The 27516-nt window shown below is 41.7% G+C and overlaps 1 long non-coding RNA gene across 1 annotated transcript; it reads left to right on the top strand.

Moving 5' to 3' along the window:
• Window positions 1-3155: 3155 nt before the first annotated feature.
• LOC137202764 (uncharacterized) lies at window positions 3156-8497 on the top strand. The gene is made up of 3 exons (XR_010932774.1): window positions 3156-3263; window positions 6978-7176; window positions 8360-8497. It is a non-coding gene; the product is annotated as an uncharacterized lncRNA (long non-coding RNA).
• Window positions 8498-27516: the final 19019 nt, after the last annotated feature.

Here is a 27516-nt window from a genome sequence, read left to right on the forward strand (position 1 = left end):
AAGGATGTTACATTTTAACTGGATCTTAAAAGATGGATAAGGTCTCATCAGGGGAAATGATGGGTAAAACAGGAAGGATTATCAGGAAGAAGTAATAATCCAGGTAAATACACATAGCGGCAGAGATAGGAGAGTAGAGGACGCATTCAGGTAGCAGCAGTTAGTCTAATTTGTCTTAAAGGGATGTTGCAGAAAACATAGGAATTTGAGACCATGGAATGGAATGCCTACCTTTGAATAGTAGACCGAAGAGATCTGACTCACTGATAGATAACAGACTGTTACTGAAGGCTTTTTAGTAGATTAAGCTGATGCAACTCATATTATATGAAGACAGGCAGTGAAAAACAATGTAAAGGAAAGATGAGAAGAGGGGCATCACAATAGCACAGGCAAGACATTGAGTAGCAAGAATACTATATGATCAGCAAGTTATGTTTACATGGACGACGTGAGAAGTGAGGGTCCAGGGAGGGGAAAAGACGACTTCCAAGTTGTAAAGGGTGAATTATTCCAGTGACATACACAGGGGGTCAAACTAGGACCCAGTTTCTGAATGGTGTTAGGAGGAGAGGAGGTTGGTGAAGAGAGGATTTTCAGGTGGGGGCAAGATGAGTTTGGCTAGTGGAAATTGTCTTGCTTTAAGAGTATCTTGATGGAAATATCCCATAAGCAGCAGAAAACATGAGGCTGACGTCCATGAGATTTTGGTTTATGATGGTGATTTTGCTTTATGCATAGAGATGTGTTATTCATTTGCTCTGAAGTGATGACTGTGACCAAACAGTAGATACGATTCCAAAACAGATGGGGAAAGAAAGGACTAGGAAGGAGCTTGGTCTAGGAAGTTCTTTTATTTAGGACAATGGAGGAAAAGCCAGCAAAGGAGACAAAGAAGCAGAAAACCAGAGTGTTACACGGACACAGAAGACAAGGAAGGAGAGTATTTCAAGGAGATAGTAAACAGCATCAGATACAGCCAAGACAGGTCAAGAATAAAGGTGTTAAAAAAAAAGTTATTATAAATAAAATTGCCTTACAATTTAAAAAAAAGAATAAAAATTAAGGAAGTAAGCAGAGGAGCAAAAAGATCAAGAGAAAGTGAGGTGGGGCTTTTTTTGGGGGGGAGCAGTTATTTTGAGGTTTAGGTAAAGAGTGTTAAAAAACAAACCAACAAGCCCCAAAAGAAGTCATTTATGCTAATCCCCACGTCAGCAGACTGAGAATTAGCTTCAGCTTTCCTAGAAATGGAATCTTAAACCAGTCAGTCAGGATTCTCCTGATCAGTGCTAGTTAAGAAACGCGCCTTTAAGTCCCTTGCTGTCTCCTGAAGGAAAGCAACCTTGCCATGACCAACCTGCTTTTTTGCCCAGTATAACTCTTTTGTTCCTGCTTCCTTCTGCCTATAAAAAGCCTTTCATTTTGTACAGGTCCTCAGAGCTCTTTTCTATCTGCTAGATTGGATGCTGCCTGATTCATGAATCGTTGAATAAAGCCAATAAGATCTTTGAAATTCACTCAGTTGAATTTTGTTTTTTAACAGTTGACAAGAGCATAGGCAGAGGGAAAGGAGATAGAAGAAAGTTAAGAGAATGAAAGTGTTAGACTGTAAAAGTGTTGGGGTAAATGATGGCACGGAGTTGCAAAAAATATGTGTAATTACCTATTTTTACTTTGGTTTTCTCCCATTAAAGTAAGCAGCTTTTAGGAAAGGACCAAGAACTGTTCATGTTTGCACCCCAGACAGAGATTGCTTCTTACCCCTGATAGGCATTCTTCCGTTCTCTCGCAGAGTAATAAAATCCCTGATGCTTAACCGGGCATATGACAGCCCAACATGAAGACTGCACTTCCTGGAGAATGTAAGCAGAAGTAGTATTTGAAACCTCTAGGTTTTGTTCTTAAAGGGAAAGGCATATCCTTCACTTCTACTTTTCTCCTTTCTGCTGTATGGGATGTGGATGTAGTGATGGTTCATCTTGAACCATCTGGATGAGGGCAACATCGTAGGGATGGCAGAGAAGATATAAAGGAAGGATCCTGCATTCTTCTCAAAGTTGCAGAACACAGCCATCTTACCAGGTAAGAGAAATAAACCTCTGTCCTGTTTAAAGCCTTGATAGTGTAGTGGGAGGTGGGATATCCTGTCAGAGTACCCCAAGTATCCCAAACTCATCTGCATCCCAGCACATTGCATAGCTCCTATTAGCTGCTTCATTGAGATGCAAGGGAAGGAGGGGAAAGATGTCTAAGGAGACATTTTAGATGTTGGCAGGACTCTAGGAAGTGAAAGAAATTGTGCTTTAAGTGAGTCATGAACACACAGGTTTGGTTCCTTGTGTTTCCATTTCTTTGTACCAAATCAGGCTACGACAAAAATCTCCAATTTCATCTTGCTTCACTTCGCTATTAATTTAGTGAAAGGCTTTCTTATTATAAGTGTAGTCTTAAATGAGGCAAGGATTTCCTTCTTTGATGTATAGCCTTTTGTTCTGAGATGCGTGAGGTTTATAAATGTTTCAAAGGGCTTTCAAATCCAAATTTACTCTGATACCAGTTCTGAGAGATTGGCAGAATGCATATTAATATCTTTCTACAAGTGAACACCCAGCGTATTGTCGCCTCCATAAATAAATATTGAGTGCTAACCAAGGAGGTAGCAATCCAAGATGGTAAGTGGCTTGTTCAAGGTCACAGCTCTTCAGTGCAATGCCGAGAGGTAGAACCAAGACATCTAGAATTCATCTAATCATAACAGACTTAGTGGACAGTAGCCTCTGAAGAACGTAAGCCATCTCGTCCAAAATAAGGTTTCTCTTGAAACACCAGGAAGTATCCAATTCCTCACTCTTTCTGTTTGAAACCCAAAATATCTCATGATTGGCATTTATTTCACCATCAGTTACGGGGAAATAAATACAAGCACATTTTCCTAATTTATTTTATACCTAAGGTGGGAAATAGTGAAAGACAAGGAAGATTCTAACTCATTTCCAAGTAACTAAGAGCAGTACTTTCTCAACTTATTCCAGTCTTTGCTTCCATGAAAAGCAGCCCTTCCCATCAGAGCAAACACCTTGTTCATCTTCATTCTCTGTCCGTAGCTGGAAGCACTACCAAGAGCATGTAAGCCTGCGTGTTCTCTTGCTTGAAGCACCAGAACATATTTGACGGTTCAACCAATAAAAATATCTTCTGAGAACTACAGCAAGAATCCATGGAATCTTAATCATGGGGAAGATTCTGGAAGGAGAGCCAGACAGGTATTTTGCCTTCCAGGCCCCTGTGACTTATGATTAAGGTGCCTCATCCGGATGGCCTCGTGTGGGCATTACTCAATATCAATAAAATCCTCATTGAATGAATAAGCGAATAGATGAAGAAACTGACCTTTGCAAACCAACTTTTTTTACATTCTCTGTTCTCAATTCAGTGGGCCATCCTATGACAGCCATTCTGTGTGATCCGTCACTGAGTGCCCAAAATAAGGAAAGTGTGTGTAACACAAGCCCAAAGATCCAGGAAGCCAGAAAAAACAAGAGTGCAGGAAATTCGGAGCTGTATCCTGCTTTTCCACGCGAGGAAATACAGGCGGGTGATCTGGGTAGGGATGAGGAGCCTGGGATCAAGCAGAATTCTGACGTCGCGACTCAGGCTGCATTTTAGATGAAATCTGCAGGAATTTTGCCCTGCCTGCGCTTGCTCTTTGTAACTAGTGAGGGAAATTTACTGGAAAGTGGAGCGGCATTGTGCCCCTGGGACTCTGGCTAGTGACTAAACATCCTGGGGGTCTGTTTACAGAGGTTGTTTTGTCTTAACCCTAGAAAAGCAAAAATAAGGCTGGAATATCTTACCCTTTAATCAGCATGGATACTAATCTGAGCAGGCAGGATGTGTGTTCAAGCTTCCTAAATGCACCATGCATAGAAATCAGATGGGAAAACTACCCAGTTTCTGATCTGTGAATCAGTATTATATGGCAATACCAATAGCTCCTGCGTTTATACAGAATTTGACAAGTTACAGAACAGTTCCCCACGCATTATCTTACTTGAGTATCACAACAGCCTTGTGCTGGGTGTTATTCCAGTTTTATTGAATATCTTCAGGACTTGACACTGGTTCTTCAGAGGTAAGAAAAATGGGTCGATCCATGCTTCCTTTTAAGGAAGAGATCTTGGCTCCTTTGTCTCAATTGATGCCAACTTCATGCCCTAAAAAATAGCAACCAAAACCTAAATAACAGGGAGTGAAAAGGAAAGTTCTTGCAGTCCTGATAAAGGCAACTATCCAGGCCATCCAACCTTAATTTTTATAATTACTACATGAAACCAAACCATCCTGCAGTTGTAGTGGGCTGCCCATCTGTGAAACTTCACTGACCCGGAGGGTTTTAGAACAGAAATAAACTCAGCGATTTATGGTCCAATACCTTCATTTTAGTGAGGAGAAAGTGGAGGTTCAGAAAGATTAGATAAGATTGTCTGGCTTCCAGTTGCAACACTGCCTCTTGGCAAATTCCTTAACATATCTATACCTCAGTTTTCCCATATGTAATATGGGAGTAACAATACCTATCTCATGGGGTTGTGTGAGAATTAGGATAGTGCCTATACTTAGTAAGTAAGTACTAAAAAAATACTGTAGCCAGTACTACAATCATCATCATCTACCAAGTGCACATAGAAAAGTTGGGACTAAAATCTGACTCCAAATCCAGTGTTCTTTCTACCACAGGACATTATCTAATTCTGTGGGGAGAACTCTTCTGCCCCCTTTGAGGTGCCAAAGGCATTAAAAGTAAATTCTTGTTTTCCACATCTAAATGCATAGTAGAAACTGGTTCAGAGAAAATGGATTCAGAGGCAATGGGCATCTAAGAAATTTGGTATTAGATAGATATCTACCGTCACCTCGAAGAAAGGCACAACTAGCTATCTGGAATCTGTATTTGGATGGAGAGTTTCAGACAAACAAGCTACAGAAAAATAAAACATGGTAACTTCAGTAATAGGGTCAAAGAGTATATAATTCTCCCTCCTCATTTCTAGTGGCTGATTTCCCATTGTCCTTTATGTGAAGAGGAAGTGGGAGGGAGTATTTTTTAAAAATTAGGAAGTCTGGGCTTCCCTGGTGGTGCAGTGGTTGAGAGTCCGCCTGCCGATGCAGGGGACACGGGTTCGTGCCCCGGTCCGGGAAGATCCCACATGACGCGGAGGGGCTGGGCCCGTGAGCCATGGCTGCTGAGCCTGCACGTCCGGAGCCTGTGCTCCGCAACGGGAGAGGCCACAGCAGTGAGAGGCCCGCGTACCGCAAAAAAAAAAAAAAAATTAGAAAGTCTGATATTCAAGAGTTATCACAGACCAAAAAAATAAATAAATAAACTTACCCATGGGTTAGAGGGAAGGGAGAGAGGCACAGGCAGAGCCCAGAGGGGTTTTAAGGCAAGGAAACCACTCTCTATGACACTGTAATGGTAGACGTGTCATTATAAATTTGTCCAAATCCATAGAATGTACTACACCAAGAACCCTAATATAGGCTGTGGACTTTGGATGATGGTGTGTCAATGTAGGTTCATCAATTATAACAAATGTACTGCTCTGGTAGGAGGTGTTGATCACAGGGCAGGCTATGCATATGCAGGAGTAGGGGGTTATGGGAAATTCTGTACCTTTTGCTCAGTATTGCTGTGAACCTAAAACTGCTTTAAACAATAAAGTCTATTTACAGAGAAAGACTAATACTGTATGATATCACTCATAGGGGGAATCTAAAAAAACACAACAAACTAGTGCATATAACAAAAAAGATGCAGACTCGCAGATGTAGAGGACAAACTAGTGGTTACCAGTGGGGAGAGGGTGTGGGAAGAGGCAACACGGGTAAGGGGGAAAAAAGAGTTATTATGGCCTTATATGAAATCATGTGTGTGAAACTTTTGAAAATTGTAAAGCACTATAGCATTTAAAGCATCTTTCATTCAATAGAAATTAAAAAAAATTTTTTTTTAATGAAGTCTATTTAAATAAATAAGCAAACTTACTTGTCGAAATACAGAACGGGCTGATTCCATCCCAAGGTCAAATGTGCCTGGAATAACACATGTAACAAGATACAGTTGTTTCACTTCAAGGGAGCCAGAGCAGTTAGACCCATTACTAGAGAGAGTCTCATTAGAGGGGAAACCAGTCATGGCACTCCAGAAATAACTCTGCTACAGACGCAAGTGGAATAGAGTTACAGAATGTTAGACTATAAGAACCTAGAGAAGAAGGTCTGTCTAAATCCTCTTTCTGTTCCCCAGAGCCTAGCCATAGGCCTGGAACAGAGTAGGTTTTCAAAGCTTGAGAAAGAACAGGGAGAAACTCTCTGGGACAGAATATTCATGAGATTAATGTTGGTGTGATCATAAGACCCCATTTGTCCACTGTGACACTGGGGTCCCCTATGACTAGATGGTCCAAGAGAGTGAAATCAGATTCTGGAGCGTGCTGATCACATCTTCGCTTTAACAGATCCCAGTCACCCCCACCTGCCCCATGAAGTACAGGGCCTTGGTTTCCATAGTGCTGGCAGAGGAGCCCTTCCCCGCATCCTGGGACTACAAGAGGTAGCAGGATAAAGGTCAAATTTCCACCTGTCCTCTGATACTCTCCTAAAGAGCAGAGTATCACCAAGGCCAGAGCCCCAAGGGCACAATGCTGCTGCTGTAATCCTACTAAGGCCCATAAAGGACATCTTAAAATGTTACTGGAAGTAGAGGAAGAGCCCTAGACTCCTAAAACAGTATTCAAAAGACGAATTTACTTGTAAGTTTTTCTGTTGTTATTTTTTCCACCTCCTTATCCATTGGATTCCCAAGCAGGCTATTGGTTGTACTCCCAGTTATACTCTATCAGGATTGCCTTTCCAACTGTATTCCTCACTGGAGTTAACTTGAGGCTGTTCTGACTGCTTCTCTTTGGATTTCTCAGTGGGTTCTTTCCTGGATTCTTCGCTAAATGGTTCAAATGACTCTTCAATGAATTCCTAACTGAAATCCTGTTCCCAAACGTCACTGGATTCTCCACCGGTGTGTCTCAATCTGTGGGCATTGTTTCATGCAGAAGACATTAAATAAAAGGCAGTTGAGCAAATACAAGCAAGAGACCGAACGTTTCAGCAAAGTCTACGGTAAGTCTCGCTCCCACTTCCCTCACTCTGAGACAGGAGCAGAGGGCACGTCCGTGGCTCTCCACCATCTGGAAATGCTCTCTGCGCTGTCCAATACCTTAGCCATTAGTCACAGGTGGCTATTGAGTGCTTGCATTTTTAATTTTATTTAATTTTAATTATTTTAATTTATATAGTTATCTACTGCTCGCAGCTACCATACAGGACAGTACAGCCTTTGCTGCATTGCTTGTGTGACAGAGAGACTTAAAATCTTCTCAGTTAAGGAACTGATGCCTTTTCCCTGCTACTTGTCCAGTCCAATTTCCCTTGTCAGGAATGAGAATTTCCTCAGAAAAAAAAATAACTGAGAGGTTTGGACTTCACTAGCACAAACACACTCTGAATCACTCCCATAAAACCATTCTTATGGTCCTGCTCTATCCACTGACCAACCTGATTGCCATTGTCCAAATTTGTCCTTATTATTGTTGATATTAAAAAGAACACTGTGGAAGTGCTCATGCCTAGTACTGGAAAAGAACATTTAACTTTGTTCTGTTTCCAGATACTCTCACCTTGCCATCTCATTTAGACGAACTACCACTCATTAAAAATTATTAAGAGTGGCAGAGGGGCTTCCCTGGTGGCGCAGTGGTTGGGAGTCCGCCTGCCGATGCAGGGGACACAGGTTTGTGCCCCGGTGTGGGAAGATCCCACATGCCACAGGGCGGCTGGGCCCGTGAGCCATGGCTGCTGAGCCTGCACGTCCAGAGCCTGTGCTCCGCAACGGGAGAGGCCACAACAGTGAGAGGCCTGCGTACCACAAAAAAAAAAAAAAAAGAGTGGCAGAGGGGGGACGCAAGTGAGATGTCCGAGGAAACTCAAGAAGGATGGGCGAGGCTCGTTAGTAAAATTCCCACAACAGCTTTACCTACATCACAGCCGGCTCCGGCTCTAAGCTCTCCTTCACCGTCCAAGGCCAAAAGCCAGAGACTTTCACACGCAAGAGTCAGGAACTCACCAACAACCAGAGTGAATTTAGGACTTGGACTCCAGCCCTGATTTTACCACTTACTAACTATGACCCTAAACTCATTTCCGCGGAGGACAAGAAGCCTCATGGTACTGTCCCCCTTAACTGTTATGCTGATCTCTAGAAAAAAAGATGCAAATGTTACTTTTCATTATTATTATTTTTCAGGGCTCCAAACAGCCTTAGTTTGGAAGGCAAAAAAATCCTCACAGCTTCCCCTACTGCAGCTTTGATGACAGATTCAACGGTAATGTTTTTTACCCCACTCTCTTCTTCCAAGACTTTTTCTTTGTAACTCACCCAGCGTGGTCCTAGCAGGCTTTGTTTAATGAGTCTGTGTCTAATACATTACAGATGCTCAAAAAACATTTCTTATAGTAACGAAATAATTAACGGGGTAGGAAACAAATCAAAATTTGAGCCAGACCCAGGTGAGGTGGGATTCATGGAGATTTCCTTATGGCCAGTGAGAAAGCTAGCAACCAGGAAACTGGGCTGTGCCTGGGATTTCCTGTAAACTCGATTCAAATACTTTGGAAATAAATACCAAGTGTTACTGAAATGTTTAAAGTTGGTAGTAAGCTGACTAGCAGCAGAGGGAACAGTGAGTGAGAAGGCAGTGTTTGCAGGGCCCAGAGGAGCTGAGTTACTTGGGGTTGGCACTAGACTCCCTTGGAGCAGAAGCAGGCATAAGACCGCCAAGGTCGCCCTCCTCATGGTGGGTCTCCGGTGGGGAAAAAACGTATTGGGAAACAAAGCAGGGAAGTACCCAGATGTAAGCTATGCTAAGGCAAGGCAAAACCCAGGCCCGGGCCATTCCCCCACTTTCCAGTCTCCTTATGGTAGAAAGAGAATTGATAGACGATCCACTAAAATTCATTGGGCCAGTCACCAGGGGCTGAATGAGTGGGAGTCATTGGATATAAGGGACCAAATCAAAGATTTCAAAGCAAGTCAAGGATAACAAAAAGTGTTGACTGAAAGAAAAACATACAACCTAAAAGTTGCAAGTTGAGTTTTATTCGGGGATCTTCCTGAGGACTATAGCCCAGAAGACAGCCTCTCAGATAGCTCTGAGGAACTGCTCCGAAGAGGAAAGGAAGGAGCCAGGATATATATGAATTTTTCGCTGGGGAAAAAAAACAAACTTGTAATTGAGCATCAAAAGAGTACTGCTGATCACAAAGAACAGACATCTCAAGTTAATGATATTAGTGCTTTTCTATGTATGAGAAGATGCAAGAATCTTGGGGTCATTGAAATTTTTCTGTAGAGATGCATCCTAACTATCACAGGCCAGTATATCCAAAGAAGAGAATGCTTCCTGTTTTTTTCCACCCTGAATTCCCCTCAGGGTGCGTTATACTGAGCGACTGCAGGACTGGCTGATGGATTGATCCTTATAGAACTGGAATGGCCAGCAACATTCCATTCTTTACAAAAGGCAAAAGGGGAAAGTTATTAGAATCATTAAATGCAGTTGTCACTTTCAAATAAAAATGTATGCAATATGAAGTATCAACACCTACTGGGAATTGAGCAGAGATAACCAGTTTAGTAAATTAATGGGAGGATTTGTAAGAAAGGCTAGTATAAAGCATCAGAGATCAATCGAAATCATTATGACCGCGTCTTACTTGAAATAATCAAAATAAATAAAGCTAAAAGAACAAGGGAACTCAGAAAGAAAAAACCCACAGATGTGGAAAAACATGAAATATATTCTGTAGCTGCAAAGTATCCTCTGGAAACATGAGTGTTAGCGAAATCCAACTAGCTCTTTATGTTTTGGCTTTAAAATTAGTTTTCCTCCATTGAGGAAATAAATTGAGGGATGGGGAAGGGGAAGATGAGAGGAGGATTGGAATTCAATAAAATCTATTAGAAGGAAAGGAAGAAGGTAAAAGGGAAAATCAGTGATAAGCCAGATCTCAGGGGCAAGATAAGAGAATGAAAAGTTATCGAGTTTGAAGAAACTCAGAGAAGTAACAGGACAAAGGAAATCTTCACGTGTTCCTCTGCAACCCAGGCAGGATGAGGAAGCTAAGGCACAGAGAGGTTAAGTAACATCCAAAAACACAGAGCTAGTTAATGGCAATTTCAAGGGCTGGTGAAATATCCATAACAACTTTCTCGTGTATTGTTTTGATAACGATTTCAATCCAGTTGTTTATGACTTAAGTGAAGTGGTTTCAATCCCCTCGTTTATGGCAAAGACCAAAAAAAAAGGAGTTGATTTTAGGAGTAAAGTTGTTTTGCTATAAGAGTGAAGTAAGCTGTATCAGGTTGTCACCATCTCATCTGTTCTTAATAAGCACTCAGGCTCAGCTGCTAAGGGGCTGCCCTGGAGGCTTATCAATAAAAACAGATGAAGCAACTAAGAGGAGGAGACATTTAAGCTGTAAATACCCAGAGTCTGTGAGGACTACATGAGAGTTTCCATCTTGGCAAAGCTACCCTTTGCTGATCTGGTCTCCAAAGACCTTGGTGCTTTAGCTCCTGCCTTGGTGAAGGTGACCCTTTTACTGGCAGTGGCCAAAGCCATGCAGCAGCCTGAGAAGCTCACCTTGGCCACCAACACCCATGTGCCCTCGTTCTCTAGCAACTGCTCTAACAACATGGGACTTTTCACTTGAGTTTCACCACTGCTGGACACCAGCTTGTGGTCGGTTAAGCCAACTCTCCCAAAAACCAACCTCATTAAAAAATGTCCACCTCTTATGAATGCAGACTTTATTTCTGTCCCCTCCCTTTACCTGGGAACAATAGTGTAATTAATCTTATCACTTGTTAGGAGTATGTCATTTCTTTATTGGCTTATTGAGACGTTATCCTATATGCTCTAGGCTTGTGAAATTATTGTAATCCCTGCAGTGAACCTGTGCTCAATTAACTATTGGCAAAGACTATTTCCGTCTGAGCATAATTTAACGCTCCCCAAAACAAAACATGTGTCAACAGATGGATTCATCAAGAGCTGATTCACAGCATATAAACAAGACCTGAGCCTAGCTCTCAGCCTTCCAACAATTTTCCTTTACCCCAAATTCTTCCAGCCAGTACTAAGGGGTCTTAATGATGAACTTCCAAGAAAGAAAGAGAGAGAGAAGAAAAGCGTCACATAAACAAGCACACGACCCTGCTGATAAGAAGCAAGTCAGGGTCTTTGATCACTCTCCATCCTGTTTCCACAAATGAAGCAGAGAGCAGGAGCGAGGAAAAGGAAAAGGAAGTAGAAGAAATGTCAGAATTGCAGGCTTGTTCCAGGGTCCTGGGCCAGGAGCCTTCAGGAACATCACCTTCCTAAACCGAGCCAGGCTAGATGCTGCAATCTTCTTATTCACTGAAAGTGAACCGAACAAACGTGTGGAATTTAAAAAAAAAAAAAAAAGAGGAGAAAGACTCCAGGGGAAGAGAATGTCAGGGTCAAGTGAGAACTCGGTGATTCCCTGAGAAAGCAACCGTGACTTAAAATGCATGCGACCTGAAGCTGGAAAGCGCATTTAAATAGCAAGAGCTTCTGGATGCTGTCGGCCACATGCACCACACCTGAGTCATTAGGACAGCAGGCGTGGAATGGATGACGGAAAGCTGAGAAGACCAACCCCTGCTCCCACAGATTATACTGTTCACTGCGCATGCCCCAAGCCTCTTGGGAAAAATTGGTACCTCGTCATGGTTTTCACGGCCCAGGTCTCACCTGACAGGTCCTTGGCTCAGAGGCTCAGAACCCTCCACAAGGGCTCCAGGAGAGACTTGCAATCCTTCCTTTAGATTTTGCACAGCGACAGAGCACTCCCACCAGTTAAGGGAATCTGGGCAGTCAGAGTGGCCCTGGCCTCCTGTTCCACCTGCCTCACCTGTCCCCTCAATCCACCTCTCCTCCTGTTCCTTCAGCTGCTCCACCCTGAGCCGAAGCACTCCCCATGGGGTTCCCAAGCCTCTCCTGGTGTAACCTGAGCCTGGGCTGCTCGCTTAGCACCTGCTGGTCACAAAGCCAGCTCCTGAGAGCAGCATGTAGCTCAGCCCTGGACCCTGGGCCTCACCTCCCCAGGTCCCACGTGCCCCCTTCCCTTTGTCTAAGGTCTAAACATCAGTCGAGTCTCAAGAAGCTGCTTCCAACTAGTCGAACCCAGAATCTGTTCTTCCTAGAGGCCCTGGGGTTGGCATCATGAATTTGGCACTTAGCTTGTCATTTATCTTTTTTTTATTGTTGTATGTGTTTCTTTCTAAGACTAAATTCATAACCTCTATCAGGGAAGGGCCACACTGTTACCCCTGTTCGTATGTCCAGGGCCATAAAGAATATGTTGATGATGATAATGAGGAGGGGGAGAAGGATGTGTTCCTTAGGGTTTCTGGGTACACTGCCACACCGCCATCTGAGTCAGGCAGTGTCCTCGGTACCAGAGAGACAAGACTCTCCCCTTTATCGTCAATGAGCTTCTGATCAAAAGGGCAAGACTAATGTGTGGAAGAGGAGGGAAACACTTTAAGCAAGGACAGGCTAAGGTATGAGGTCCTGCATGGCCTTTCATTCATTTATTCAATAGAAAGCACCTGTGCATCGTAGCACAGGCCCTGTGATAAGCGTTGAGCACACAGTGGCGCATAAGACATGATCATTGAGACATGAGCACACAGTGGTGCATAAGACATGATCAACTAATTACTAGGGAGCGTACAGTCTAGAGGGGAAGAGAAGCAAGCAGGCAGCAAATTGCACTGCCGTTCGTTGAAGGGGGAGTGTGCACAAGGGACACCCTCTCGGATCTTGGAAGGATGCAAGGAAGGCATGACATCACGACAGCCCAAGGATGAGTGTTGCCCTGTGAAGGGGGTGGGTGTTGTAGGGAGAAGCTCCTGGTACAAGAAAAAGAAGGAAATCCTTCTTTCTCAGTCTTTTTCCTAGAACTGTCATCTCTCCCATGCAGTTCAGGGATAAAATAGAATTTAAGTTCATGAAGGAATGGCAGAGAAGACAGAGAAAATAAAGAATTTTTAAATCGTGCTCTGAGGTTGCATTGGCAATACACCATCCTGATTTTAAAAGTCACATGGGCAACAACTATAATAGAATAATCTGTAATGGGGGCGGGGAGGGGAGGAGGGAAGCAAATGCAAAACTATATATACAGCTTGCCTGTAACTGAATAAAAAGAAAAAAGCAGGGCACAATAGACACCTGTGAAAGGCTGTGAAGGAAATGCTACCAAATCACCTCTCGTGTGGTTCTACGTGTATAATAAGATTTTGGGTGTTTCTCATTTATTTTAATAATAATTTCATTGAGTGAGCATGATTTACTTTGATTATAAGGGGTAAATTATTTCTTAAAGAAAATATAAATGCTGCCACCCTTTTTGCATGTTCTGACATGTAAGTTAACTCATTTAACAAATGCATATTGAGTGTCAGACATTGTTCTAAGTATTAGTAGAACATGAGATAGGCTTAGTTCCTGACATCATGGTAAAGAGAGACATCAATAAATAAACAAGTAAATATAAATAAGCTGGATGAGATCAGTAGTGTGGAAAAAAAATCATCGAGGAAGGGTTACAGATAGTGCTGGTGTGGCAGACGTCTGGAGGAAGTTAGTGGCTATGCTGTTTTACATAGGACTCTGAGAAGGTCTCCCTGAGAAAGGCTTTTAACAAAGTGAGGGAGACAGCTATATGCTATCTGGAGAAAGAGTGTTCTCGGCTGCAGGAGCATTAAGTGCAAAGGCCCTGAGGTGACATGGAAACGGGCTTGGTTAATTTCATGCACTGTTGCCTGGTCTTCTCCCAATATAGTATGAGTAAAATTAAGAGCCACCAGAGAGAAATTTTCAGAACATAAATATATATACCAGACTTAATTTAGTCAGCAAATATTCATTGAGTGCCTGTAAGGTACCAAGCACTGTTCTAGATGTGAGGGACCAAGCAAAGTCCAAAACAAAGTTTCTGGCCGTAATGAAGCATAACCTTGTAGAGGAAGCAGCTGACAAGTTAAAGAAGTAAAATATATATACACTTCATACACCACACAGTACAAGTGGTAAGAAGGAAAGCAAGGCAGAAAATAGAGACAGGGCTGTGTGTTGGGTGAAGAGCCACAGACCTAGATGGATTCTGAAAGGGACATAGGCAAGTCAAAAAGATGAAGGGACACATAGCTAATTTTCCTATTCTGGAATTGGTGCTTCAGTATGGCTTTATAGTGATAAATAAAGATCATAATTTCAAAACAGCGACAAATCAATTTAAGACCATGTTCTGTGTTATTCCCTCATTTTTCATAGAGCAACTGGCATGGACTTGAGGAATGTCACTGCTTAAGTGTAGCTTAAGCAAAACAGAATTAAGGAATCAAGTCTGCTAGAATAACAGCTAACATCTATTGAACACTTTACAGTGCCAATCCCTGTTCCACGGGCTAGATATATGTATATTTAATTTATATAAACAAAACATATTTATCTGCACAGCAGTTCTGTGAAGTGGATACTGTTATTCCCAATGTATGAACACAATGAATGAACAAAGTTAAACTACTTGTTTCAGGCCACACAGTTAATGAGTGGCTGAGCCTGGAACACAAATCCATGGTACCTGCCATCCAGGGGCAAGCTTGAACCACTGTAACATACGTACTGCTCCCATGGCCAGAAAGGAAGCCCATACATAATGGATCTCCCAGTAGAATAGGGATGACTTAGAATCACACAGTGTCAGGTCTTGAAATTAATTCAGAAATCTTGTCACACATCCTGATCTTAGAGACCCAGAAGGAATGACCCAAACCCAGATGTCAAGTGTTCAAATTCCCAAGCTGTCCTTTCTTCAGTATAATGTGTTTGTGTTAGCTGTTGTTTATGGCTGTATATCTAGATCTATAAATCCCACCTTTGCTTAAAGAGCATTAATAAACAAAATTCCCAGCAGGGTGTGCCTGGCCTTTAGGACTTAGGAAGCCAGGTTTCTATAGAATGCATACTCATAAAGACGCATACGTGTTCCTGTTCTAATCTGGTGGACTGTTCTGATACCGTGGATGGTGTCGTTCCTCACAAAGATCCTGTCGTCCATGCCATTTGTGGCAGGAATCATCCCCATCTGACACTTTTTCCAGTACAGATTTCCACTGGCTCATCACTAGCTCTTGCTGGTAACACATTCCTTGGTTTGGTACATCTCCATACCGCTTCTGGTCAAAACGGTAATGACGAAACCATTAACATTGATAGTGCTCTACAGTTTGGTTCAGTAGGAACAAGTCCTACGTGACAAAATAATAGTCATTCCTGAGGCTGCAAGCAGGGAAATACAACAATAAACACTGCTCATCATTCTTTTTTCCCCCAACAAATATTTATCAGGCACTTATGTGCAAAATTAAGAAGAAAGTAATCTCTCCTCTTACCCTCTCGCATCCTCATTGGAGAGGAGAACTGGAAAGGGAAGAGCATAGGACCCTAGGCCTCGATTTTGCAATCTAGGTTAGGAGGCAGATACCTTATCGAAGCAAGTAAACAAGGAAAAGAACCATGCTGAGAGTTTAGAAGGACAAGTGATTGAAATCAGGGATTGAGAAATTGGTATCGGAGACCATAGCATTTGGTATGAATGTTGGCGATTGGGAAATTAGAGTAGGGAAAGGACATTCTGAACCTGAAGCCCTGTTGCACCAGACGTTAATGTCAACCACTAAGAAAAGATAAGCAAGTAGCCTTTGGGTGGGAGGTGGTCCGCTGATGAGATGTACCTGAAGGGATTCCACCGAAACGATAAGAAGTCGTTATTCTTCCTTGAGGTCATAAGACAGGACTCCTTTATGTAATTGCTCCCATTTATAGAGAAAGGAAAAGTTCCATTCTGGTTCTCCTGTCCACAGTAATGAAATGAGATTTCTTTTATCACCTCTGACTCCAGGTCCACCCCTCCCCCTCCCCAAAATCCTCGCTCTTCGAGATCTTTCACTGAGCACCTAGTAATGCCTCCTAGGATGCTGAACAATGCTCAGAAAAAGATGAAAATTACACGAGTTCTCCCTGTCAGGATTTCAAAGAGTCACGAAAGAGAGAGGCATACAAAGAAATAATGGCATCTAAGATAAGACTAGCGAGAATGCAGGTCTGAATAAAATCCAAGGAGCTAGAGTGTAAAAGTTCAGGAACTGTGGCATTGGGGGAAGGAAGATCTTGAGAAGAGCCTGGCCTGAGACACCTCACAGGGCATTTGCCAGTAAGGGGTGGAATAATGTTGAAGAGTGTTGGAGAGAACACTTGAACCAGATTAAAGGCCAAGTGGGTTTAAAACAAAGTGGTGAGTTTGGTGAGTAGAGAGCATACATTTCAGGACTGGAGACTTGCTGGGAAGCCAGAGAGAGATGAAGGGCCCTGAGTGTCATGTTAGGGAGCCTGGGCTCCACCCTGTAACTCAGTGGGCAGATACCCCTCGCTTCATATCCACACGGTGACTTGCTGGAAATAGGAATTTCTGCGCCCTACTTCAGAGTGTAGGACCTAGGAATCTACATTTTTAACTGCCTCTCCAGGTGATTCTTAAATAAAGTGTGATAACAGTGGCCAGAGTAAGGGGACCTTTGAAAAATTTTAAGCATGGGAGAAAAGTAAACAAATTGACGTTTAAAAAATATTACATACGTACATACTATATGTGTGTGTGTGTGTGTGTTTCATATCTAACCTTTGTTCTAGTTCAAAACTATTTTCCATGTGTGGGCATCTCATTTCCCCCATTAGGAGAGAAAGACCATGCTTACCTCGACGTGCATCATCAACTAATCACTCCTCCTCTGACCATAGCCAACAGTGCTTCAGGGTCTTCAAACATAGGTGGCAGGAGTCCCCATGCAGGGGAAAGGCCACACCTAAGACCTCCTTCCGAGATCCATACTGGTCCCAGCATCTTCAGCACCTCATCCAATGTTCCAGTGTTGAAGGGCTGCTACCTTATCTGCCATAAGTCTGATATATCTAATTATGGTACTGCCCCTCCTTAATGGCTTTCCATTGTCCACAGGAATAAGGCCAAGTGCCAAGGTAAAGCATGAAAAAACCATCTCAGTCCAGTCCCTACCTACTTTTCCTAAATTATTTCTTACCGATATCACCGGTGCACTTGAGGGACCAACCACATGGAACTACTTATCATTCCCAGGTATGTGACATACATTTCCATCTCTGTACCCTTGCACATGCTGTGTTTTCTGTGAAATACCGACTGTCCTGACTCCACATTAGTGTCTTCCTGGGAAACTCCTACTCATGCTTCAAGATCCAGCTTAGATGTCACCTCCTCTGTGAAGCCTTCCTTGATTCCCTCTGAGAGAACTACTTGAATTACTCCACCTCTTTCAATTATTATCTGGCTGTTTTGATTCTGGCAAAGAAGAGTCGTAACAGCTCCTTTCTCTATCACCTATCCTGTCTTTTGCAGCCCTTCATATATTTAGCATATTTCGTTAATACTAAAGTACAAAAATAACAACCACATAAATGACAAATTAATAGAATTTTTCTCCCTACTGATTGAGCGATTTCCAATGGGATATGGTGTTCTTGTTTGCCCTTTGTTTTAATATTTGGAGAATAGAAGCTCTACTCAACAAGTTTTAAAATTTCTTTCTTCCTTTCATTCTTTCTTTTTTCTTTACTACTGTTTATGCTCTTGAACTCTTGTTTGCAGAAAAATCGTTATATTTCTTTCCAAAGAATACTATGACAAAGCGCCATACACTGGGTGGCTTAGAACAACAGAAATTTATTCTCTCAAAGTTCTGGAAGCCTAGAAGTCCAAAATAAGTGTCCATGGGGCTGTGCTCTCTGTGACGGTTCTAGAGGGAGAATTCTTCCTTGTTTCTTCCTGCTTCTGGGGGCTCCAGGTACTCCTTGGCTTGTGGCACATCACTCCAGTCTTTGCCTCGTCTTCATATGGTCTTCTCCCTTCGAGATCCTTACCTTAATTACATCTACAATGGCCCTTTTATCAGATAAGTCCATGTTCCAGATTCCAGAGATTAGGACGTAGGCGTATCTTTTGGGGCGCTACCATTCAGCCCACTACAATGATCTTCTTGCTTACAAGCTATGTGTCGATAGTGTTTTCATTATGTCACAAATGCTAATAAAATGTTTTTGACATTTTGGCGTAACTTAGGAAGTGCCTAGAACACAATCTCACCAAGTGTCATACTTTTTTTTTTTTAATTTTATTTATTTATTTATTTATTTTTGGCTGTGTTGGGTCTTCGTTTCTGTGCATGGGCTTTCTCTAGTTGCGGCGAGCAGGGGCCACTCTTCATCGTGGTGCGCAGGCCTCTCACTGTCGCGGCCCCTCTTGTTGCGGAGCACAGGCTCCAGACGCGCAGGCTCAGTAGTTGTGGCTCACGGGCCTAGTTGCTCCACAGCATGTGGGATCTTCCCAGACCAGGGCTCGAACCTATGTCCCCTGCATTGGCAGGCAGATTCTCAACCACTGCGCCACCAGGGAAGCCCACCAAGTGTCATTCTGATAGATGACAGAAGGTGATATAGCAGGAAAATTGGATAATTGATCATTCATTCAGATTTGATTTGGATGTTAACATAACTTAAACTCTTGACATAGTAAACCACTAAAAGAGCAGCCGACTTCAATTATCTTTAAAAATGCTTGGTTGCAACCAGCTAGTCTCCTTCCCCTGATAGATTACCTTGTCCTCTTTGGTGAATTTGAACAGTGTAATAGTTGGGAATCAAGCTCTCCTAAATTAAACTGAGATTTACCCTGTTTTAATTACCAAAGCAGAGAACAAAGAAATGTTACTACTCAAGAAATCCTATTAATTCTAAATAAAATTACACACAAGCACACACTGAAGAGTGTAACATTGAATAACTTACATCTAAAAACTTTGTTTGCAGTTTAAATCAGGGTTTCTCAACCTTGGCATTATTGGCATTTGGGACTAGATAATTCTTTGCTGTGGGGCTCCTGTGATTAGAGGGTGTAACCTTCCTGGCCTCTACCAGCTGGATGCCAGCAGCCCCTGCCTAAATTGTGATGACCAAAAGTGTTTCCAGACATTGACAGATGTCCCTGTGGGACAAAAGTGCCCCTAAATGAGAACCACTAGTTTCAATGGGAAAACTCATATTTTAAAAATGGAAAAGTAAACATTTCTGTGTTGATTTGTGCAGAAGGGAAAGTGATCCTGATAGTTGTGGTATTACAAATTTGCTCCTAAAAACACAGAAAAATTTTTGTGAGGAGCTAAAATAGAAAGCAGTTATATTTCAAACTTATTGTTACTTATGCTTTCTGAATTTATTTCCCCATATTAAAAAATGGAAATTATAATACCCCTTGGAACACTATGAGATCAAGTAAAATAACAAAATGTAATACAAAATAAAATAACAAATATAAAATATAATACAAAATACAATACAAAGTAAAATAACAAAATATCAGAGAGCTAAGCACATAGCAGGTGCACAAAAAAGTTAGTTTTTTTCTTTCCTCATGGACCTGTGGAGGCCTTTCTGTTGTTTTCTTTGGTTGTCTCATTATGTTTTTTTCTTGTGTGTTTCAGCATAACTTTGGTTCCAGAGGATTATATTAAGACTTTGTAAAGTGATATTCTTGTCTAAAGCAAACCAGAATCTAGATTTGGCTGTTTGTGGAACTTTCTTGCTTTTAATTTTAAGGGAGAGAGAGAAGGGGAAGGGGCGAGGGCACACTAGAGAAAAGGAAAGAATATCTCTCTCCTGCAGCCACCCTGACAGATATTGTTTTAGAGAAGTTAGAAAAGAAGTTAGAGGAACCACATTCAGAAAAGACTGTAAAAGACTCAGTATAAGCAATGCTAAACTTACCCCATAGGTTGCGTTTTCCAAAAAGATCTTGTGACCCACTCCATTGGTGGAGGGACCTCTCTACATGCAATATTATTGAGTGTAGACTTCCCACTGGGACACTCCTGGCCTTCACTGGTAACCCATTCCTGGGTACAGTAAGTTTTCATAGCTCTCCCACCTAAAATATTAATAACTAAACATTAACGATAAAAGGGCCCCAGTGTATGAGGAAAAGGGTTCCAGTTTGGTTCAGTAACAAGATCATGCTATAATGGAGCTTTTATATATTTAGATCAAGTCAGTCTTCAAACTCCAGATTTACATATTTAACTAACGTATTTTCTACAAGGGCCTCAAATTAAGTAAGTTCAAAACAGGGCTCCTCTTCTCTCCCCAGAACCTCTTCCCCCCTTGTGTCACCCATCTCAGTGATGTCACTAACCTCTTCTACTCCCTACTCATCTCTGCTGACCTCTGCTCTGACCCCAAACTTGTCAACTGTGACCTTCTCCCTTTCTCCCTATCCCATAGATCTAATAAACTAAATCCTGTCGATTCAGTTTCTTAAGTAGCTTTTAAATCTGTGCCTTCCTTCCATTCCCCTTCAGTCCTGCCCCCTCCAATTTAGTGAGCACAGTATAGATTTGTCTTCTAAAGAGCAAACCTTTTTGCCTCCTTCTCCCACTTAAAACCTTTCACTGGTTCCCTCATTGTTTCCTGGATAAAGTCCAAACTTTTAATACAAAGGCTTTGGCTACATCCTAAAGTTCATTTCTTGGCACTAACCAGCCCTCTAGCACTGTGGTCACTGCACCACCACCCATAAACACGCAGTGTAAACCATGGTCTCACCGGAGTACTTTAAGTTTCCCGAAACACCACGCTCTCCTTGCTTCTGCTCCTCCCACCCCAACCCCTAGCCTTCTTTCAGCTTACTTTATCCTGCTCCTTCGGTTTTGGTTTAGACATCATTCCTTCAGGGAAGATTTCCTTGGTCTGCCCAGAGAGGGTCACGTGTCATCCTCTGGGGTTCAGTTTCATGTTGACTTACACTCACAAGGCAGTAAGCTTCTTCTTGTTCCACAATTTCATCCCCAGCACCTAGTCCATAGTGTGCTATTAATAATAGTTGTTAAATAATTGAAATACCTGGCAAATGATAATAAGATTTCAGTTCTCTTGACTGTGATCCTTATATTTATCTCAGTATCTCATATTACATACTTATTTATTTATTGAATAAAGAGGTATGCTTTTTCTGTCACACATAGATCTTTCAGTCTGTACCCAAGCCCACTGCCGTTATTATCTATATTCAATAGAGAACTTTCTCCTAAGCCCAGGCCTAAGTTTTGTTTATTAGTTTGTTTTTCTGTTATGTTGTTTTAAAGAATTGCCAAAAGTTTAGTGTGCATTTTAAATGTTCTTTTAAAATATTTAAACTATATATATATTTGTGTGTGTGTGTGTGTGTGTGTGGTATGCGGGCCTCTCACTGCTGTGGCCTCTCCCGCTGCGGAGCACAGGCTCCAGACGCGCAGGCTCAGCGGCCATGGCTCATGGGCCCAGCCGCTCCGCGGCACATAGGATCCTCCCGGACCGGGGCATGAACCCATGTCCCCTGCATCGGCAGGCGGACTTTCAACCGCTGCGCCACCAGGGAAGCCCTAAACAATATTTTTAAGACATCAGTGATGTAATCTGATATTTTCACATATTTCCTTTTTTAAAAAATTATGGTAAAAAAGTACATAACATAAAATTTACCATCTTATCCTTTTTAATTACAAGATAGATAACATGTGCTTATCTAGCATGTATTTTTATTATATCACTGAAACTAAAGCAAAATACCCTGCTCATTGGGTTAAAATGGCCTGCTCTATGTGTGTACACTTCAGTACAATTAGTAAAAAAGAAGTCTAGAATTCACTCTGTCTTTCATATTCTAATGACACACTGCACATGAAGATGTATACATCTTCTCCTCTGTTTTTTTCATATCAGGGTGCCACGCCCATGGTCTAAAACAAGACCTCTGATTAAGCTTGTCTCATTCTCAGCTTAACATTTCATCTCCATGATCTCAACGGTGAAGAGTTTGTTAACTTAAAACAATAAAACAGCCAGTTATTTTACCAGCAAAATGGGTTTATTCGGGAGCAGCAAAAAATTGCAACTTGGGGACATGCAACTGTGGTGAACCCCATGCAAGTCCAGTAAAACAAAAGAGAAGAAATTATTTTACAGAGAAGGGAAATTTGGGAGCTATAAAAACACAAATTTCATTGGAGGAAACTGGGAGTTCAAAGTATAGTAGCTTTTCATTAGCTGAGTTTCGAGAGTCTTTCTTTCATTGGCTGAGCTGTTGCCAGGCAAGAAGAAAATCTTTCTTCCCCCTATTGACAGCAGTAGTGTCACATCCTGCCAGAAAAGTGAGGTACACCTCTTTCCGTTGGAATCTGTATTGACGTCAAATGGTACGTGCCTGAGAGTTCTCTCTTCTAGCCTCCTGACTTCATCTTAATGAGGTTTCCCTTTATTAGTTTTCACAAAGTCAGTAGGTTCTTCTTACTTTTTAATGGCCTAAAAGGGGTCCACAATAGCCTCTGTTAAGACATCATGAACTTCAGCATGAATTTTAGTATGTACAGGTGTTCTGGCCACATCTACAAGTGTTTCCCTGTCCATCTCTTCACTACCATAGACTTGTTCCAAAAACTGTAATGCCTTTTCCTCTGCAGCTGTCAATCCTCCTGTTATTCTTCTGGGATGAAGACCCTAATAATAAACACACAAACACAAAACCATCCCAGCACTGGAATTCTTTACTTAGATGCAACTATAGTTCATGGTTAAGTAAAATATTTTTTTGAAGGGATATTCTGGATCATTCACACCCTTGAAAACAGTTAAGTTAATGTGCTGACTTTCTGAATACACTTAAGAGGCTAAATAGTCCGTTAAATTCATAGGAAAAGAACAGGCTGCTTTAGCACAGTGTCAAAGCGAAAGAAACTATAAAGCCATCTTGACCATTTTTAAGCAGAGAGTTAAGTAGTGTTAAGTGTATTCACATTGTTGTGCTACGGATCTCTAGAACTTTTTCATGCTGCAACACTGAAACTGTATATCCACTAAACATTCATCTCTCTCCTCTCCCCAGCCCTTGGCAACCACCTACTCTCTTTTTCTATGAGTTTGACTACTTTACATACTTCATATAAGTGAAATCATACGGCATTTGTCCTTTTGTGAATGGCTTATTTCACTTAGCATAATATCCTCAAGGTTCATCCATACTGTACCATGTGACAGGATTTTCATCTTTTTTAAGGTGGCATAATATTCCATTGTATGTTTATACCACATTTTCTTTATCCCTTCATCTGTCAATAGACCTTTGGGTTGCTTCTGTGTCTTGGTTATTGTGAATAGCGCAGCAATGAACATGGGTGTGCAAATATCTCTTTGACATCCAACTTTGGTTTCTTTTAGAAAGTGAAGGAGTTCAGAATATGCTGGTTTTCAGGTTCATATATGTATTTGTTGAGCTTACTCCTTTTGCTTAACATTTTGTTTGTGAGATACAACCATACTGTTTCATGTAGCTTCAGATCATTCAATTTCGTTGCTATGTGCTATATTGATATTTTATAATTCTACTGAAATTTATTTTTCTATTCTAGTATTATAGGTATATGATCTTTTTCTGGTTTGGGACTATTACAAACAGTTCAGCTAAGTACCTTCTTATTCAGTTATCTTAGTGAATATGTACTAGAGTTTCTCTAAGATAGATACCCTAAAGTACAATTGCTAGGCCATCGGTATGCATACATTCAACTGTACTAAATAATTAAAATTTATTTTTCAAAAATATTGTACTGGGCTTCCCTGGTGGCACAGTGATTGAGAGCCGCCTGCGGATGCAGGGGACGCAGGTCCATGCTCCGGTCCGGGAGGATCCCACATGCCACGGAGCGGCTGGGCCCGTGAGCCATGGCCGCTGAGCCTGCGTGTCCGGAGCCTGTGCTCCGCAACAGGAGAGGCCACAACAGTGAGAGGCCAGCGTACCGCAAAAAAAAAAAAAAGAGAAAAAAATATTGTACCAATTTAAAGTCTTATAAGCATATAGGAGCTTGGCAGTGTTCCACATCCTCACCAGTATTTGGTGTGACCCCATGTTAAATTTTTTCTGACCTCATGCGTGTGTGATGGTAACTTAATTTGCATTGTCCATTTTGCCTAGGAATCTCACAGGTCAAGAGAGGCCATCAGTCGCTTCCACCTTTTGAGGTGTCTATGATATTTTAAAAAAATAAGAAATGCCAAAGCACAAAAATATTGTGCTATTTATAAGATAACTACAATTTTAAAAAATAATCCTTTTTTAATTTGTAAATTAATTGTAATTCGCGTTACAAGCAGTGTGATCCTCCAGGAATGGAATGCAAGTTTTAAGTCTTACAAGGAACATCTTCCATCTCATTAATGTATACCTATTACTGTATGTACAACTCTCATTTAGAGATAACATCAGAAAGTCCTGTTGAAGGAACTTTTCAAATAGAAGTCCTGAGCTAAATGGTCATACTGACTTCATCTGTCTACCCCCTCTCCCCCTCCATCCTGCCACCCCGCCCCCATCTCCACTCCCAACTCTTGCACTTGAGAAAACCGTCTGTAATGTCTGCTGGACCTATTGGTTCCACCCTAATTTTGTTAATGAAATACTTGAAAATGAACACTGAGGGAAAAACTTCAAAACTAATTCACAAAATAATAGTCTGGTGGATACGTCAAGAGAAGAAGGGATCTTTCCTCCTGCTTTGCTTTGTGAGGGTTCTTTACTCAACAAGCACTGATTAAGTACCGTCACATTCAAGGAAGTATGCTAAGCACTTTGAAGGAAATAAAGAAGAGTAAAACCAGGCGCCTGCATTCCCTGAAGCTCATCTGCTAGTTGGGGAACTAGGCATGAAAACAACCTGTAATCAGAAGGCAGTATGATCAGTGCAATAGAAGCAGAAAGAGCAAAGGGATTAATAGAGATGACCTTTGAGCTAGAACTTGAAATATGAGGAGTTTACCTGTTGGTCAAGAAGTAGGTTTCCCAGAAAATTAATAGCATAGATAAGTGGTCACTGCACTGGGAAAGTGCTTGGTAGTCTGGGAGAACACATACCAGGGCAGTGTGGACCGTCTGAAGGTTTGCTCTGGAGATAGACGTAAGAGCAAGTAGTAAAATGTAACACTGGGGCCAGATCCTGAATGCATTGAGTGTCACGACAAACACAAACTGTGCATAATAAATTATCAACAGTTTAACACCAAGCAGTGATATGATCTTACTTGCACTGCCACAGAGAGAATTCTTGTGGCAGTGCAAAGGATGGCTTGGGAAAGGAGAAGGGGAGCAGACTCTCTCATCTAGACAATAAAACGAGGACATTCACGGAGGAACACCGGGATGAGTGGGCGTGGGGGGGGGGGGCAAATGGCACGGGCAGACACGTTATGGGCTGTGTCCCTGTAAGACCCAGATCTTTCCTATTACCACCTGCTGCTTTCCTGAGTCACTTGCCCTGTAAATCACTGCCCTGGAACCACCACCCAAATGGGTCTCAGTGCAGTCATCTGTTTCCGGGGGCAATCAGTGGATCCTTGGGACAACCGTGGGCTATGCCGGTTCCACAGAATGGGAGGACTATATTGCTAAAAGGCATCCTAAAATCTAATCCAGTACTTACCTGAGGAAATTAGGGTCCAGAGAAGTTAAGTAACTCACCCAAGGCCATAACAGCTACTCACTGGCTGAGTCAGGACTCAAACCTGTCCCAGGATCCTGGGGTTCCATGTCTGTCACGCAACAAAACAAAGAACCAAAACTCCAAGTCCCTGTTTCCTGCTTCTGTTGTTTTTCTCTGATGAGTCACACTGAAAGTTATTAGCAGCGATGTGTATAAGATCCCTTGTGGACACTGTTGGGGAAGGTGCTAGTACATTTAGTTTTCTCACAATGGCGAAGGCACAGAACCAAGCTCTGAAACACACAAACTAAATACAGTTATTCCCTGTGGGCGTCTGCTCACCTGGGCAGTTCTGTCAGGGCTCCCCTTTATTCTTTTCTTCATAACATGAGAGGAGGTCCAAGAATTTGTAGACAAGCCTTAGTGAATGCACAGCACCATCATGGTGGGGAAAACAAGGTCATGAAGTAGCAACAGAAGAGGAACAGTAGATTATGTGGTTTGCAGAGCAGCTGACTTGAAGAAAGGAAATTCAGTAGAGGATAGGTGCACCTTCTGATTTAATACTTGAAATGAGATAGATGTAGCCTGTCTGATGCAGAATTAGGTAGGTAGCCAGTGTGGGGTGTGAGATGAAATAGCCCTGACCAAAACCACATACTTACCACATTTCCCAAGTTGCCAAAATTTGTCACCATTATAAACAGTTTTTTGAGTGATAAACCATTATCTCTAGAAACTCTGACCTTCCCTTCTATCCCTATTAAAACGATTGGATGCACTAATTAATTCATTAATATTAATTGCCATAATGCTTAGTAATATGTGGATGCTGTGTGTTTAAGGTAAATGACCATAAATGCAAAGGTTGGTGTAAGAACTTTTATCATATACTTTATCTCTTTTGATCCCCAAATCAGCCCTTGTACCTAGGATGAGAAAACTGAGGCTCAGAGAGGTTAAGGGGATAGCCCCAAGTCACACAGCCAGGAAATGGCAGAACTGTGATTTTTACTCCATGTCTTCTGATCTCAAATACCATATTCTTTCCATTACATCTGTTTGGTATATCAGCGGGAATCTCTAAGACAAATGGGGCTCACATCTCAAAAAAGAGACTAATACAAGACATAACAGAGTATGGGGTAAATAGCAAATCCAGATTTAAAATACTTTTTGAAAAAAACTCTTATATCAACAGCTGACTAAATGTTACTGAGTGCACACTGTGCCTATGGATTAAACACTGTAGCTAGGAAATACAAACCCATTGCTCCATTTTTTTAATATATTAGTTTCAAGTGTACAACATAGTGATTCAATATTTTATACATTGTGATATGATCATCACTATGAGTCTAGTTACCATCTATCACCATACAGTTATTACAACATTATTGACTATTCCTTATGCTGTACATTACATCCCTGTGACTTACTTATTATATAACTGGAAGTTTGTTCCTCTTAATCCCCTTCACCTATTTCACTCATCCCCCTCATTGCCCTCCCCTCTGGCAACTATCACTTTGTTCTCTGTATCTATGAGTCTTTTTTCTGTTTTGTTACATTTGTTAATTTGTTTTGTTTTGTTTAGATTCCACATCTAAGTGAAATCATATTTCTCTGTCTGACTTATTTCACTTAGCATAATATCCCCTAGGTCCATCCACATTTTCACAAAAGGCAAGATTTTTTTCATGGCTGAGTAATAATATATA

The sequence above is a fragment of the Pseudorca crassidens genome, chromosome 11, assembly GCF_039906515.1.
Source record: "Pseudorca crassidens isolate mPseCra1 chromosome 11, mPseCra1.hap1, whole genome shotgun sequence".
NCBI lineage: Eukaryota > Metazoa > Chordata > Mammalia > Artiodactyla > Delphinidae > Pseudorca > Pseudorca crassidens.